This window comes from Paramormyrops kingsleyae, chromosome 24, assembly GCF_048594095.1.
Source record: "Paramormyrops kingsleyae isolate MSU_618 chromosome 24, PKINGS_0.4, whole genome shotgun sequence".
NCBI lineage: Eukaryota > Metazoa > Chordata > Actinopteri > Osteoglossiformes > Mormyridae > Paramormyrops > Paramormyrops kingsleyae.
The window spans coordinates 12472106-12487668 of NC_132820.1; the positions used below are offsets into that span (position 1 = coordinate 12472106).

Genomic DNA, 15563 nt, shown 5'->3' on the forward strand with positions numbered 1-15563 from the left:
CAACAAAATCTTGTCCGACTTCTACATAAATTTTCTTTTTAAACTTGTCCTTTTTTTTTTTTTACTTGTAGTTAATAGTTTATTTTTAGTTCACTGTTTATGTCTTACTGGTTCTGATTATATTTTGTCATACATTGATATACTGTAATAATCGAACGCACCATAATGTTAATTTTAAAATGGTTCGTAGTTACCACTTGTTTGTATGCATATACAGTCGTCCCTCGCCACTTCGCGCTTCGACTTTCGCGGCTTCACTCTATCGCGGTTTTTTGTATATTGATTAAAAAGTTGATGAGACAATGAAAACGATACATCGCTACGCATCGGAAGCATCTTATGTGCTCTTCATAATTAAACGTACAATAATACCAATATGATATAACGTCTAATATTTCTTATTTTCTATTATTTTTTCTAATATTTTGGGTAATACGAGTGTAATTGTCATGACCTGCCTATCCGATCCTCTTATGTGCCACGCCCCCTTATTAACCACATATGCAACCCCGATTGTGACCAGCTGTTTTTTGTCAATTTGATTCAGTTTGAAGTCCACGTCAGTGTTTATAACTCCAGGTTTGTCATCGACGTTTTGATGTTACATCTTCCTGTGTCCTGCATTTGGAGTGATTCCAAATAAACCCTTCAATCCTGATTCCTCGTCTCCTCCCCGTTCCTGCTTCCGTGTCCAGCAGTCATAAAGTAATGGTGACTAAAGGGTGTTATTTCATGTGTAGAAGGCTCTAATAATGTTAAAAACCGTTTTTAGAAAGTCGTAAACAGGTTTCGAATGCTTTAACTACGAAAATATTTGATTTATGAATAAAGAATCCCACTTCGCGGATTGCGGGTTATTTTTTAGAACGTAACTCCAGCGATTAACGATCGAGGGACCACTGTATTACTAAATTATAAAAAATATTTTATTTAAAAATAATTTGTGCTTATCACATTTGAATTATACATTTATAAAAGTAGTTTGTATTTATCAAATTACAAGTAATGCAATTCTATAGGGTGACCAGATAATCCATGTCAGGGAGGACACTCTGAGCTAGGACAGGAATTGTAAATTACCATTTCAATTAAACGGACCTGGATTTCACTTGAGCACTGAGTTCTTGCTGTGTGCTGATTGGTCAGTCTCCTATAATCATGCATGTGTCACTAATGTTAATGTGAAACAGCTGGATGAGTCTTTCAGTCAAGGAAATAAACCAGTCAAAGCACAAGAAGAGCTGAACTAATTAGCCGAGCACAGGAGCCTTTCAATTTGAAAGTAGTTTGTAAAACCTGAAGTAGCTCAAAGTGTCCTCCCTGACATGGATTATCTGGTCACCCTAAATTCTAAATTATAAATAAAATTTAATAAAATTGTGAATTTATCAGCTGTATCCCTGATTGTGACTGTCAATAGTGACTAGATTTTTTTTTCCCCTCAGAGTATTACACACCTAAAGGATTATTAGGAACACCTGTTCAATTTCTCATTAATGCAATTATCTAATCAACCAATCACATGGCAGTTGCTTCAATGCATTTAGGGGTGTGGTCCTGGTTAAGACAATCTCCTGAACTCCAAACTGAATGTCAGAATGGGAAAGAAAGATGATTTAAGCAATTTTGAGCGTGGCATGGTTGTTGGTGCCAGACGGGCCGGTCTGAGTATTTCACAATCTGCTCAGTTACTGGGATTTTCACGCACAACCATTTCTAGGGTTTACAAAGAATGGTGTGCAAAGGGAAAAACATCCAGTATGCGGCAGTCCTGTGGGCGAAAATGCCTTGTTGATGCTAGAGGTCAGAGGAGAATGGGCCGACTGATTCAAGCTGATAGAAGAGCAACTTTGACTGAAATAACCACTCGTTACAACCGAGGTATGCAGTAAAGCATTTGTGAAGCCACAACACGCACAACCTTGAGGCGGATGGGCTACAACAGCAGAAGACCCCACCGGGTACCACTGATCTCCACTACAAATAAGAAAAAAAGAGGCTACAATTTGCACGAACTCACCAAAATTGGACAGTTGAAGACTGGAAAAATGTTGCCTGGTCTGATGAGTCTCGATTTCTGTTGAGACATTCAAATGGTAGAGTCAGAATCTGGCGTAAACAGAATGAGAACATGGATCCATCATGCCTTGTGACCACTGTGCAGGCTGGTGGTGGTGGTGTAATGGTGTGGGGGATGTTTTCTTGGCACACTTTAGGCCCCTTAGTGCCAATTGGGCATCGTTTAAATGCCACGACCTACCTGAGCATTGTTTCTGACCATGTCCATCCCTTTATGACCACCATGTACCCATCCACTGATGGCTACTTCCAGCAGGATAATGCACCATGTCACAAAGCTCGAATCATTTCAAATTGGTTTCTTGAACATGACAATGAGTTCACTGTACTAAAATGGCCCCCACAGTCACCAGATCTCAACCCAATAGAGCATCTTTGGGATGTGGTGGAATGGGAGCTTCGTGCTCTGGATGTGCATCCCACAAATCTCCATCAACTGCAAGATGCTATCCTATCAATATGGGCCAACATTTCTAAAGAATGCTTTCAGCACCTTGTTGAATCAATGCCATGTAGAATTAAGGCAGTTCTGAAGGCGAAAGGGGGTCAAACACTGTATTAGTATGGTGTTCCTAATAATCCTTTAGGTGAGTGTATATCAACAGACATTGTGGTTAATTAATACATAAGTAACAGCATAATACTACATTATTTGTGCTTCCTCAGGTAAAGTGTTACCGATGAGAGAACACTTTGAAAATCAGTAAATAACATTTTCTCTTGCCTTGATTCTATGTCTAAATCAGACCTAGACATGTTTGAGTAGATTACCAGGTTTCCTCTGGTTATTGCACTTACCACACACAATATGAAGAAAATGTAAGTGAACCGACATCTCCATGCAATGAATTAGCGTTCTGTGAATATCAAGTGCTGCACCCCATACATTAGCAATGGGCATCAGATCACTGTATTCAACAGAGTGAGGGGTTATTTAGAACGGACGAGTGTATTATTATAAAACAGATTGATAAATCAACTTGTTTAAGCAATTATTGATGTATGTCTTGTTCAATAATCCAACATGCTCTCCCAGCTGGCAGCTTTCAAAGAGGATTGACCTCATTGTACTTGCAAAACTCAACATTGATGAAGGCCTCTATAGCTTAACAAGCTTACGATTAAATGCAGCACGGCCCTTGATGTCCTGTCTGGATGTATGGAGGTGATTTTCTGTACTGAGTTAGATCAAATGCATGAACCCATTTCCAGAAGCTGTTTATCTGGGTCCCCGCGATGGGGCACCTTGGATATGATGCCAGTATCTCACAGGTCTTGGACACCTAATCACTCAGGCATTTCTGAGTCGCATCTTTATTTAGCCTGATCTTTATTTTTTGTCTAGCAAGTTTAACACAAACCAGTGTGTGGTCTGAATGAAAAGCTAATGAAAGCTAATTCAATGGCAGGAAAAGGCTGTCCTGGTTATTTACATATATTTCAGAGGTGCACAGGGCTGCCAACTTTGGTCAGCTGGCTGGTGTGACATTTTCAATTCGAGACAAATCTGCACGCGCATTTACATGTATGTAACAGTTTTATTACCTTGTAAATAGTCTGTAGGGTTTGCGAGCTACCCAAACGCCTTTGATGTAACTAATTATAAGTTTATAATAGAATAATATAGATTTGCGTATCCCGGGAACAATGGGCGCAGGTGGGAACCAACCCTGGGCGGGAGCCAACACACCATAGGGTGCAGACACTCACACAGCCACACTCACACAGTACAGGGCCGATTTAGAGACGCCAATCAGCCAACCCTGCACGCCTTTGGACTGTGGGAGGAAACCGGAGCAGCACTGAAACTCCTCGCTCCAAACGGGCTTCAGTGCAGGTAATATATTAAGGCAGTGTTATGGCGGGGCGTCTGTGATGGGGGGGTGAGAGGTGGTGTTCAGGCTTAATCCAAAGCAGATTAGTGGGTCTCATTAGGAACAACGACGACTTGCCATTATAGAGAGGAGGTGAAGCGACTGGTGGGATGGTGCAGTGACAACAGCCTGATCCTGAATGTGGAGACCAAGGAGATGATCATCGACTTCAGGAGAAAACAGCCCAGTCATTCACCACCCGTCACTGACAGCAGTGCTGTGGAGGTGGTCAGCAGCATCAGATTCCTGGGGGTGCAGATAACTGACCATCTGGACTGGTCACCAAGCACAACATCACTGGTTAAACAGGCTCAGCAGCATTTGCACTTCCTGAGTGCAAACGCAGGAACGCAGAGAGCTTTCCTCTCCCATCCACACCACCTTCTACCGAGGCACCATAGAGAGCGTGCTGACCAGCTGTATCTCCATCTGGTTTGGCAGCTCGAAAACCTCAGACAGGAAATCGCTGCAGAGAGTGGTGAGGACTGCAGAGAGGATCATCGGGACTTCTCTTCCATCCATCCAGGACATTGCGCACAAACGCTGTCTCAGCAGAGCCCGTGACATCATCAGGGACTCCGCCCACCCCCACCACGGACTGTTCGCCCTGCTGCCCTCTGGGAAGAGGCTTTGCAGCATCAGGACCAGGACAGTCAGATTCTGTAATAGTTTCATTCCTCAAGCCATTAGACTCCTGAACTCTCAATAACTCATGAACCTAAAATAGCGTTGGAGGCTGTAAGGGAGGAATAGACCACCACAAGATTTCTACTACAATTACAACAATAATCTCAGAGAAAATGACGGGGAATCTCTTGTACCGCAATGCCTTCTGATGAGGCCTCACCAAAACGCCTAAGGACTGTGAATCCCCACTTTGCTGATTCAGTAACCTCACACCTTCAGGGCAGGAAGAGGCCTCAGGCATTGAATGTACGACGGCAACAGAGACACTGAGAAGGCAGAGGCTGAATATTTTAGACACAGTTTTATCAGAGAGGGAGAGCAGGTTTTCTTCAAAGAACCCAGGCTTGAAATGAGCCCTCATACTTGCTGCCAAAACCAGAATTTGAATGTCTCAACAGAAATCGAGACTCATCAGACCAGGCAACATTTTTCCAGTCTTCAACTGTCCAATTTTGGTGAGCTCGTGCAAATTGTAGCCTCTTTTTCCTATTTGTAGTGGAGATGAGTGGTACCCGGTGGGGTATTCTGCTGTTGTAGCCCATCCGCCTCAAGGTTGTGCGTGTTGTGGCTTCACAAATGCTTTGCTGCATACCTCGGTTGTAACGAGTGGTTATTTCAGTCAAAGTTGCTCTTCTATCAGCTTGAATCAGTCGGCCCATTCTCCTCTGACCTCTAGCATCAACAAGGCATTTTCGCCCACAGGACTGTCGCATACTGGATGTTTTTCCCTTTGCACACCATTCTTTGTAAACCCTAGAAATGGTTGTGCGTGAAAATCCCAGTAACTGAGCAGATTGTGAAATACTCAGACCGGCCCGTCTGGCACCAACAACCATGCCACGCTCAAAATTGTTTAAATCACCTTTCTTTCCCATTCTGACATTCAGTTTGGAGTTCAGGAGATTGTCTTGACCAGGACCACACCCCTAAATGCATTGAAGCAACTGCCATGTGATTGGTTGATTAGATAATTGCATTAATGAGAAATTGAACAATCCTTTAGGTGAGTGTATAGTCTAAATGACTATAGACCCATTGTCACCAAGTGCCTCAAGAGACTGGTCTTGAGGTACATCAAAAACAGCCTCTCTTCCGCTTCCATCAATTTGCTTACAAGGAGAACAGGTCCACAGCGGATTCCATCATTATCACATTACACACTGCACTGCAGCATCTGGAGCACAGGGGACCGTAATCGTGGATTACAGCTCCGCTTTAACACTGTAATACCAGCCATTCTCATTTGGAAGCCGCTGGAGCGAGGCCTCTCCTCTCACCCCCACCTGGATTACAGCTCCGCTTTAACACTGTAATACCAGCCATTCTCATTAGGAAGCCGCTGGAGCGAGGCCTCTCCTCTCACCCCCACTTGGATTACAGCTCCGCTTTAACACTGTAATACCAGCCACTCTCATTAGGAAGCCGCTGGAGCGAGGCCTCTCCTCTCACCCCCACCTGGATTACAGCTCCGCTTTAACACTGTAATACCAGCCACTCTCATTAGGGAGCCGCTGGAGCGAGGCCTCTCCTCTCACCCCCACCTGGATTACAGCTCCGCTTTAACACTGTAATACCAGAGACTCCACCTGAAATAACATCTCAGGCTCTATTGCCCCCCGCCACACTCCCTGCCAGTGGATGAGGCCCCCGGCTGCCGATGCGCTGGTGGTTCTCGATGTCTGGGGCTGGATGCTCTGGTGGGTGCTGGCTCACTCTCGGCGATTGCCTGGCGGGGCCTGGTCCTTCCGGCTCTGTCGGGTCCCGGCTGGGGAGTGGGGGGGGCCCTTGGACCTCTGGGCCCGTGGTCCGGTCTGCCCTGGTGTGGCCGGCCGCCGAGGGAGCCTGCGTGTATGTTGTCTTTCTCTATTCAGCAGACATGGAAGCAGGTTATCTGTTTTGTTTTTTTTCTTTTCTCCTTCTTTTTTTTCCCTCTCTCTCCCTCTCTCTCTTTCCCCCTTCTACTCCTTTGTTCCCCCCCCTCCCTCTCCTTCTTTTGAGGAAGTAAATAAAAATATAAAATAAATAAATAAATACAAATAAAGTAGTTCTCCGCAGAGGGGGGGTGGAGGATAGAATATTAAAAAAAAAAAAAAAAAACACTGTAATACCAGCCATTCTCATTAGAAAATGCTGGAGCGAGGCCTCTCCTCTCACCCCCACCTGGATCATGGACTTCCTCTCCAGTCACCCCCAGGCTGTCAAACTGGGCTCCCACATCTCCTCCATCATCGTACTCAGCACCGGCTCACATCACAAAGACTACAGAAAAAATGACTGGCTGTCCGCTTCCCTCCCTCACGGATATTGTAGAGGACACTTTTACAGTCAGGTAGGGCTTTGCTGTGTGTAGTTGCATCACATCCTGTTTTTCTGTATCTCTGTGTTTAGCTGCTGGTGATGTAGACATGCTGCTTCCTGCATGACTTCCTGCACACTGTCTTCCTGCATGACTTCCTGCACACTGTCTTCCTGCATGACTGACTGCCCTGAAGCAGCAGAGCTGAAATCCGCCTGTTAATTGCAGTTATTTTAGCCCAGCTTCTGCTTAGAGTGCCTGCCTGTTCAGGTAAAAACAAATAGAGAAATTAGGTTTTTCATTGGCTAAGCAGAATGAGGAAACCTGTGTTCAGTGATGAAAGGAGATATTGTAAATAAGCAGTGGCGGTTATAGGGCAGGGCCACAGTGGCAGTGGCCCCAGCTGAAATCTGACTGGCCCTCTGAAGTGCCCCTGTCCTGTCACTCATCTGTCCTTCGTCGGAGAGCGATTAGATGGATGCAATTCCAAGCCCAAACACTAATGGTGCTAATGATCCAAATAGGAATGTCAAGCGTCAATAAAGCTTACAGAAGAAGAAGATTTGAACGATACTGCGGAGAAAGTTTTGAGGAGTTTGTTGGTAAGTCATAAATCCTTATTTACTCAAAGCTGTCACGTATCTTAAGTCTGACAAACATCAAAGCCTCTGACCATTTAGAAACAGTAATTATTAAACTAACTACATGGGAGAACTGAAAACAAGGCCTGGATTTGGAATCAAGGTCCAGATTTGAAGAACCCTGGTTTACAGTAGTGTTAACTGAGGCCCTACTTATAAGGTGAGGAGGACACCTTAGAGCAAGCGGGATGTGGGGGTGCTAGCAATATTTCGAGTAGCGTGAGCGGGCGGGAATCCGATCCACTAGTGTGAGTGGAAGTGAATAGGCGTGTAGGATGCCCATGACGTGACGAATGTTTGGGCAGCTCAAAAACCCGGACGATTTTAAAAACTTGGCCGGACGCAAGGAAGGTCTCAAAAAGAGGACATGTCCAGGGAAAAGAGGACGTCTGGTCACCCTACCTACTTGTGTTTAGACATGAACATTAGCATTCCGCTAATAAATGTAATGCTAATTCATGTGCTTCTTTGTAATTTGCATTTGTGTGTTAATATTATAATGTTTGGCAGTGATAGAGAGTATGAAAAGAAAGGGTCAGTCTCAGGCGGGAATTCAGTTTTTGGCCAAAAGAGTGAGTCTGCCAGCTTTTCAGCCCTAAGTTTGATTAAAAATCATTTACGAACAACAATGACAGAAGAGTGTTTCAGTCATCTTGGGTGCTGAGTATTGAGTCCCGACGAGCAAAAGCATTAGACATAAATGAATTTGTAAGACGATTCAGTTCCTGTCACAAAAACTGACGAATGTTGTTTTAGAAGAGCAAAATGTACAGTAGTCACCCACATGGAACTTTGTGATTGTGAGAGAGAGTATTTGTGAAAAAGTAAAAAGGTTTTTAAAAAATGAATAAAAAGCTGGATTTTCTCACATGCTGTGTGTGTTTGTGAGTATTTTGTCTATGTACAGTAAAATGTATGTAAAATTGGTAAGGAGATTTTACTGTGTAAGCTTTTTTATTTAAAGTGTTTCAACATGGTGTGACTGGTGAAATGCATAATCCTTACCAAAACCATGGATTGTGTGCAAGGATGTAGTACAAATACTTGGCCCCTCTATGAATATTGTGGCCCCAAATCCTAGATCCGCCACTGTAAATAAGTACCTCTCACTCTGTCTTTCCCATGTGCTTATGCTTTATGTGGCTCTTCACTGCCATCTCCTGACAGCATAAAGTAATTGCACCGAAGACATGCTTAAGACATGCTAGAGAATTTCCACAGCAATATGGCATGTTCGTGTTCATTATAACCACATTCACAGTGCCTCCTGCTGACAGGCTTGATCTTAGCACATTGCTATGAGCCTTCAGTCAAACTGAGACAAATCTGTAGTGCAGGAGCAGTAGTAGAAATAGTGGGTGTAACTGCGGGGGTTTCGGCTGCAGCTGGAGCCATAGGAGAGGGGCTGAAAGAGCCAGAGCTGCAGCCAGAGCAGACGGTGTAAGACAGACTGCAAAAAATGCAGCTGAAGTTGTGGCAGAGATAGCAGGAAAAACTGCAAAAGAAACTTGGGAATTCGGGCAGAGACTGACAAAAGCAAAGGAAACACCTTATAAAAAACTGTAGTAGATCAAATGCAAGAAAGCAGCCGCTTCAGTGATAGATGCAAGTACATAGCTGATACATTAATTATATGCAAGGAAAGAGCCGCTTCATTGATTAAGCTGCAGGGCAGGCAGGACTATCTACTGTGACAGAAGTGTGGGCAGCCACACAAAGACTAGTCAGACCTGGAGAATAAGCTCACACACAGCTTCAGCAGCGACTCTGCTAAGATGGGATGACTCTTCCCAGCATGAATGCAATCAACTGTGATCAAATGCTGCACGTGAATCAGGGGGGGTTTAACCGTCATCCTACCCACATATTTTATAAACATGGGCTACTGACTGGGGGCATCAAGAATAATTTACTGTAAAAAGCAATGATAATAGCGAAATAATAATGACAAAACATTTTTTCTCAAAGTATCATTAGTTATGTAATTAATGTTATCTAAAGATGAATGTCACTAATATTATTATTACAATTAATTTGCATATATTGTCAAATGAAAATCTATACTTTTCTTCAATACAACGTGCAGCTTCTATCCCAAGCACAATCCACATTATTACTTAAAAGCTTATTGACCCTCTGATTCTGGTATCACTTACTTTTCAGTAAATTCAACTAAACATTATGTATGTTGTATTTGTATGATGAAACCAATCCTTGAGCCCAATATAAAATAACTGAAATAAATACACAGTCATTCAAACTTCAGCACTTTTTAATTTTGTTTTGTCTTTCTATAAAACCTGCAACATCAGATCTGGCCAGTTCTGATCTGCTTGCCATTTTGCCTAAAAAACAAATGCTATTGTTATCAAAAACTATGTTATATAGCTATATTCCAGATTTATTACAGCCAAGCACATCTCGGAGCTCCGAGGAACCTCCTTCTCCTTACATTTCTCTCCTTCCCACTCTTCCCTCAAATACTGTTACATTTGTGCTTTTTCCACACTAACACCCTGTCATGATCATGCTCTGACTGCATGGCATCCATATGCATGGCAAACTATTTTAGTCTTATCTTGTATAATAGGACATAAACATTGAACTTGATAGTTATCTTTTATTTTCACATCCAAACACAACGCACGAACATGAAGGGATCGTTTGCATTTGCAGCCGACCCCTCCGCAACCCCCCCACCCCAGCGGAATACTGGCCGCGGACCGGGGTGGGAATCCCCAAGCTGTAAGACTGTACTGCGTCATGTTAACATTAGCTAGCTAGTTAGCATGGATACAGAGTTCCCCGGACTAAAACTATAAAGGACGTAAGGTGCGTGATATATTAAAACAGTTACTAACTGGTAATGCACGTTAGCATTACGTTACATGGTAACTTTACCTGTTACTTACCAGAATAGTCTCATATACGTTCGCCAAATGACAGCAGGCAGGAGACGGCGCGTTTTTCAGAAATACACCGGAGTTAAACTTACGACGCATTTTTTCCAGGAACGTCTAACTTCAACATTTGCAACCATTAATTCATAGGTGGTAGTAACACTGAAATGACCCTTTCTATGTCAAAATAAAGTAACACTGTGCTTTTAATAATTTATTATTATTATTTTTTTACTTAACCGTTCCTTCCTCCCTTTCCTCCGTCTCTGCTTATTGACGTTTAGGAAAGTGCCAAATATAAATCAACGATGCAAAATTTTCAACCCAAGACAGACACAACACTGAAAAGATGACAAAGACACTGTTTAAATAGTAAGTATATGGTTTATTGTAAAGCTCTTATCTAATTTTATCTTAACTTAGCATATCTTATCCTATTTTATCTTAGCCGTTCCTATCTTATCTTATGCTATCCTATCTTAACTTAGCATATTTTACCCTATTTTATCTTAGCCGTTCCTATCTTTTCTTATGCTATCCTATCTTAACTTAGCATATTTTATCCTATTTTATCTTAGCCGTTCCTATCTTTTCTTATGCTATCCTATCTTAACTTAGCATATTTTACCCTATTTTATCTTAGCCGTTCCTATCTTTTCTTATGCTATCCTATCTTAACTTAGCATATTTTATCCTATTTTATCTTAGCCGTTCCTATCTTTTCTTATGCTATCCTATCTTAACTTAGCATATCTTATCCTATTTTATCTTAGCCGTTCCTATCTTATCTTATGCTATCCTATCTTAACTTAGCATATTTTACCCTATTTTATCTTAGCCGTTCCTATCTTTTCTTATCCTATCCTATCTTAACTTAGCATATTTTATCCTATCATCTTATTCTATATTATGTCTACATTAACAATTAAACAGTATCTCAATTATCCCTCCTACCCCGGCCATAACCCACAAGTCCATCAGCAATAATGTCTCTGTCATTCTTCCGTCTCCGGCCATAACCCATGAGTCCGTGTATCCTGTCTACGAGTTGCTGCTCTGCGGATCGCTGACGCTGCCCCTGGCTCCTCTCTGGTCGCTGGTCGCAGGAGCTGTTGCTGTCCGTGCCGTGGAGGTACTTTAACTGGGGCCTCTTCTTAGTGGCATCTGCTTGATCCTGGGGGGGTGGCCTGTCCCTCCCGCTCCATCGGCAAACCCTCTGACCACGGACAGCCTTATCAGTATTCTGTTTTAAGACAAGGAAAGATTATTGATATAGAACATTTTATGCTCTAATTATGTTCTAATAAGGTCTCTTAATTAAGCCAGGGCTTTACCTTCGGCATGTCACACACTCTCCGTGTCGAACCAGGCTTGTCCGTCTCATCCATCTTCATCACGTCTTTTTCTTTCTTCTTCTCGCTGTTGATCTTTTCCTCAATGTTTTCTGAAAAAGATTCACAATCCTTCGCTGTTATTTTAACTTTAATTGTAATTTTAATTATAATCTTAACTACTTTAATATCTTTGCTCTCCATTTTATGAATGCTAAAAGTCTCCAAAATACAGCCACTCGTTAAGATGCACGAAAGAAGTTTGAGAAGATAAGTTCATGTGATTCAAAAGTAATCAAGCTGTTGTCACGGGCGTCAATTCGTACCATAACAGACAATACGATCCTGTGCTGCTCGTCGGCGACTTTCGGCCGCGTTCGGCTCGGACTGACCGGTCGTAGGTCCGATTCGGCCGTAAGCAGGTTGCCAACTCTGACACATCTGGCGCGAGACTCGGGCTTTCAGACTCAAACGCGCACAGCAAGAAATCTTATGGCGAATCTCTTAGTCCATTTTAAACCTAAAATTGGCTACCTCAAAAGCTTTGGGGCAGTTTGCAAACCCTCCAGACTACAAGGTAATAAAACTGTTATATACTTGTAAATACGTGTGTAGACTTGTCTCGAATTGAAAATCTCACGCCAACCAGCTGACCAAAGTTGGCAACCCTGCGTAAGTCGGCCCTTTATTTTATATGCAAAAATTATCATATGCAGGGGGCATATAACTGGTATGAAAGTACTCATACAGTACTCACTCACGCGTATTCATTCTATGTGCATTCGCACTGTTATGACAAGAAATCACTGTGCATGTGAAAGAAGTACAAATTATCCACATAAATGTTAAGATGCACGGCAATTTTTCTCATAACAGCATGAATGCACATACAATAAATACGCATTTCAATGACAGGACTGGGGAAACATACTTTGACGCGGACTTAAATACATAGGACTAATGAAAACAACTGGAAACAGCTAATGACATCGGCATTCCACACTAGTTTAACGAGGGGGCGTGGCACACGGGAGGAGCGGACGAGCGGGGCGTGACAATTGTAAGAGACCACCTTGAATTGAACACTTGTGATATAAAGTATTGAAGTGTTTCCCCCCCCCCCCTCCCCTCCCTTTTATCAGTATGCACTCTGCATGGCCTTGGTATGTCTTGAGTATTACGAAATGCACCATGAACTGTTTATATTATATGTCTATATTATATCTTTATTTAGGCCATTATATGTGCTCTTGATGTGTTGTTTTCCAGTGAGCTGGAGGGATTTGACAAAAACATCCTTTTGGAAATGCGTGAGGAAGTAAGTTCTTTTCTTTTTGAAAAGTAGGGTATTTGTAAGATTTGCGACACAACAGAGAAATTAATTATGTTTCACTCCTCGGGGTCAAGACTCTGGTCTCCAACTCACCGCTCTCTGTTACATCGCCATTTTGTCCGATAGTATTATTGGATTTTCTATGCTATATTTTTTTATATGTAGTCATTGTGTGCTGTATAAATAATTATAAATAATACTTTCTCTTCCTTGCAGGGACGGATTACGGACCGGGCCAGCGGGGCCGCTGCCCAGGGGCCCTTGGGGTGCAGGGGGCCCGTGGGGCCCCTAGCCCAAAACAATTTGCAACGCTTATCAACAACGTATTTTCGTTTGTCTATTTTAGAGGGCCTACATTCTTTGATCCTCTGCCTACAAGGCCCCCTGACCCTATAGGGACTCTGATGGAAACATGGAGGGAGGGCGTTTGGCTGCCAAGGGCCCTTGAATTTATTTGTTCCTGGCCCTGCGCATGATATGACTGCCCCCTAGCTACGAGGATGTAATTGTCTTCTTTGGGAAAGCTGCAAAGCAACAATTGCAGATTATAACAGGTACATGGCATTTTGGTTCACTTTTATAGACATTTCCATTTCTATGTCGAACTAGCACATTCTGGATTATTCAAACAAATAATGTTTGTTATGGTACGATCTGGTTGTGCTACGTTGCTACCTGTCTCTATAAACAGAGATGGGTAACCTGGTGCTAACATTAACGTGAGGTAATGGCATTAGGCTGTACTGATTATAATTTGAGATCCAACTTACTGTATCAACTTAAGCCACCTTCTTTTCACTTTTTCCGAGGTAAAAAGTGGCAAAAGATAGTTTTGTCAACATCATTCTGCTTTTACAACACGGTACGCCGCACTAGTTTGGACCCAACTGGCATGATGACGTAGCAACTAGCCATCCCAGACAATGCTGGCGTTTTTTTTTTTGTTTTTTTTTAATTGAGGGGGGGGGGCCCTCGCGAACGTTTTGCCCAGGGGCCCACACAACCCATAATCCGTCCCTGCTTCCTTGTGATGTGTGTTTGTGCTTAATCGTATTAAATAGGAGTAAAAGCAACCGCAGTTTCCTCAGTAATGTATTTCATGAACTGATATTTTCCCAAGAAAACCCATGTATGCATTCAAGTCTCTGTCATGGTTTGTACATAATATTTGCAACAACAATTACAAATATTTAGCAGAATATGTACTACAAGCCTCTCCAGTTGCAGCCACATCCAAATTCATATATGATATATTTGTATATGTGTGTCTCAAAGGTACCAACATTCCTACAAAACCATGAGTTACATAATATATCCAAATACAGGGAATTTCACTGTGAGTCCTGATGCATTATGCATACTGCTGTACTTGCCCTAAACACGGTGAGTTTATATTAGTCACAGAAACATCTTGGCCAGTCATTACTGTGTTGTTGTCACATGTTAAACTCGGCAATTGAAACCCCTTGTTTTTGGTCTGTGAGGGTGTAAAATGTCTCTCCTTTGTTACCTACAGTGAGACTTTGGTTAACAGAAATATACATGAATTATATTTATTTAAAAGGAAGACATTTTTATCCAAATCCACATTAATATGGTAGGGAAAAAACATTATGGTCATATAGTTGTAATGAACTTGTGATGAATGCTGCAAGGCTGTATTTCTGCTCACCACCTACAGGTGCATAACTGATTATACATTACATTATAAGAGGTATGAATAAATAAAGCACATGAACACCGTAATCTCAACCGATCAACAGTAAACCTTCCTTAATGATACTATGGTATTTAATACTCAAACATTAATTGGCAGGGGGTGTAGTGTTCCTGTATATGCAACATAGCAAACAGGAACTGTAAAGGTTATTTTAAATTATGCACAGTATAAATTAAAACATAGCAGATGGGCGCCCCATCCTGGGTTGTCCCCCGTCTTGCTCCCATAGTGTCTGGGATTGGCTCCGGACCCCCTACCACCCTTAATAGAATAAGCGGTTTCAGAAAATGGATGGATGGACTTTAAATATTATGTTACCTTAGGAACAGCATTATGTCAGGTTGTCTACAGAGCCCATGTGGAAATCTCTGCCTGTCTTCTTCAAATTGACTGGCAGAGTGCCCCTAGACGCCTTGATACTGTGTGATCCTTTAAATTAGGACGCATGGCAAACATTAACTGAATAAATAGTTCAACATTTGTACAAACATTTGTATTTTTAAAGATAGAAATAGAAAATAATGATGTTGATTGATTGACAAACGCATAAAAAATTGGAATTTTTAAAAGCACTTGTGAGATATGACAAAAAATATGTACGTCTATGGTCTTTGCTCAGTTTGTTGGATGAGGGTTAAATGGTTGCCAATCATCTTCCCACAGATGTTGAGTACTCTATGGCCAGATGGATTATTCTGGCAT

At 42.2% G+C, this 15563-nt stretch overlaps 1 long non-coding RNA gene across 1 annotated transcript; it reads left to right on the plus strand.

Annotated features, from left to right (window-relative positions):
* Nucleotides 1-10185: 10185 nt before the first annotated feature.
* LOC140582452 (uncharacterized) lies at nucleotides 10186-14619 on the plus strand. The gene is made up of 5 exons (XR_011985421.1): nucleotides 10186-10409; nucleotides 10762-10849; nucleotides 11526-11609; nucleotides 13078-13126; nucleotides 13358-14619. It is a non-coding gene; the product is annotated as an uncharacterized lncRNA (long non-coding RNA).
* The last annotated feature ends 944 nt before the right edge of the window (nucleotides 14620-15563 follow it).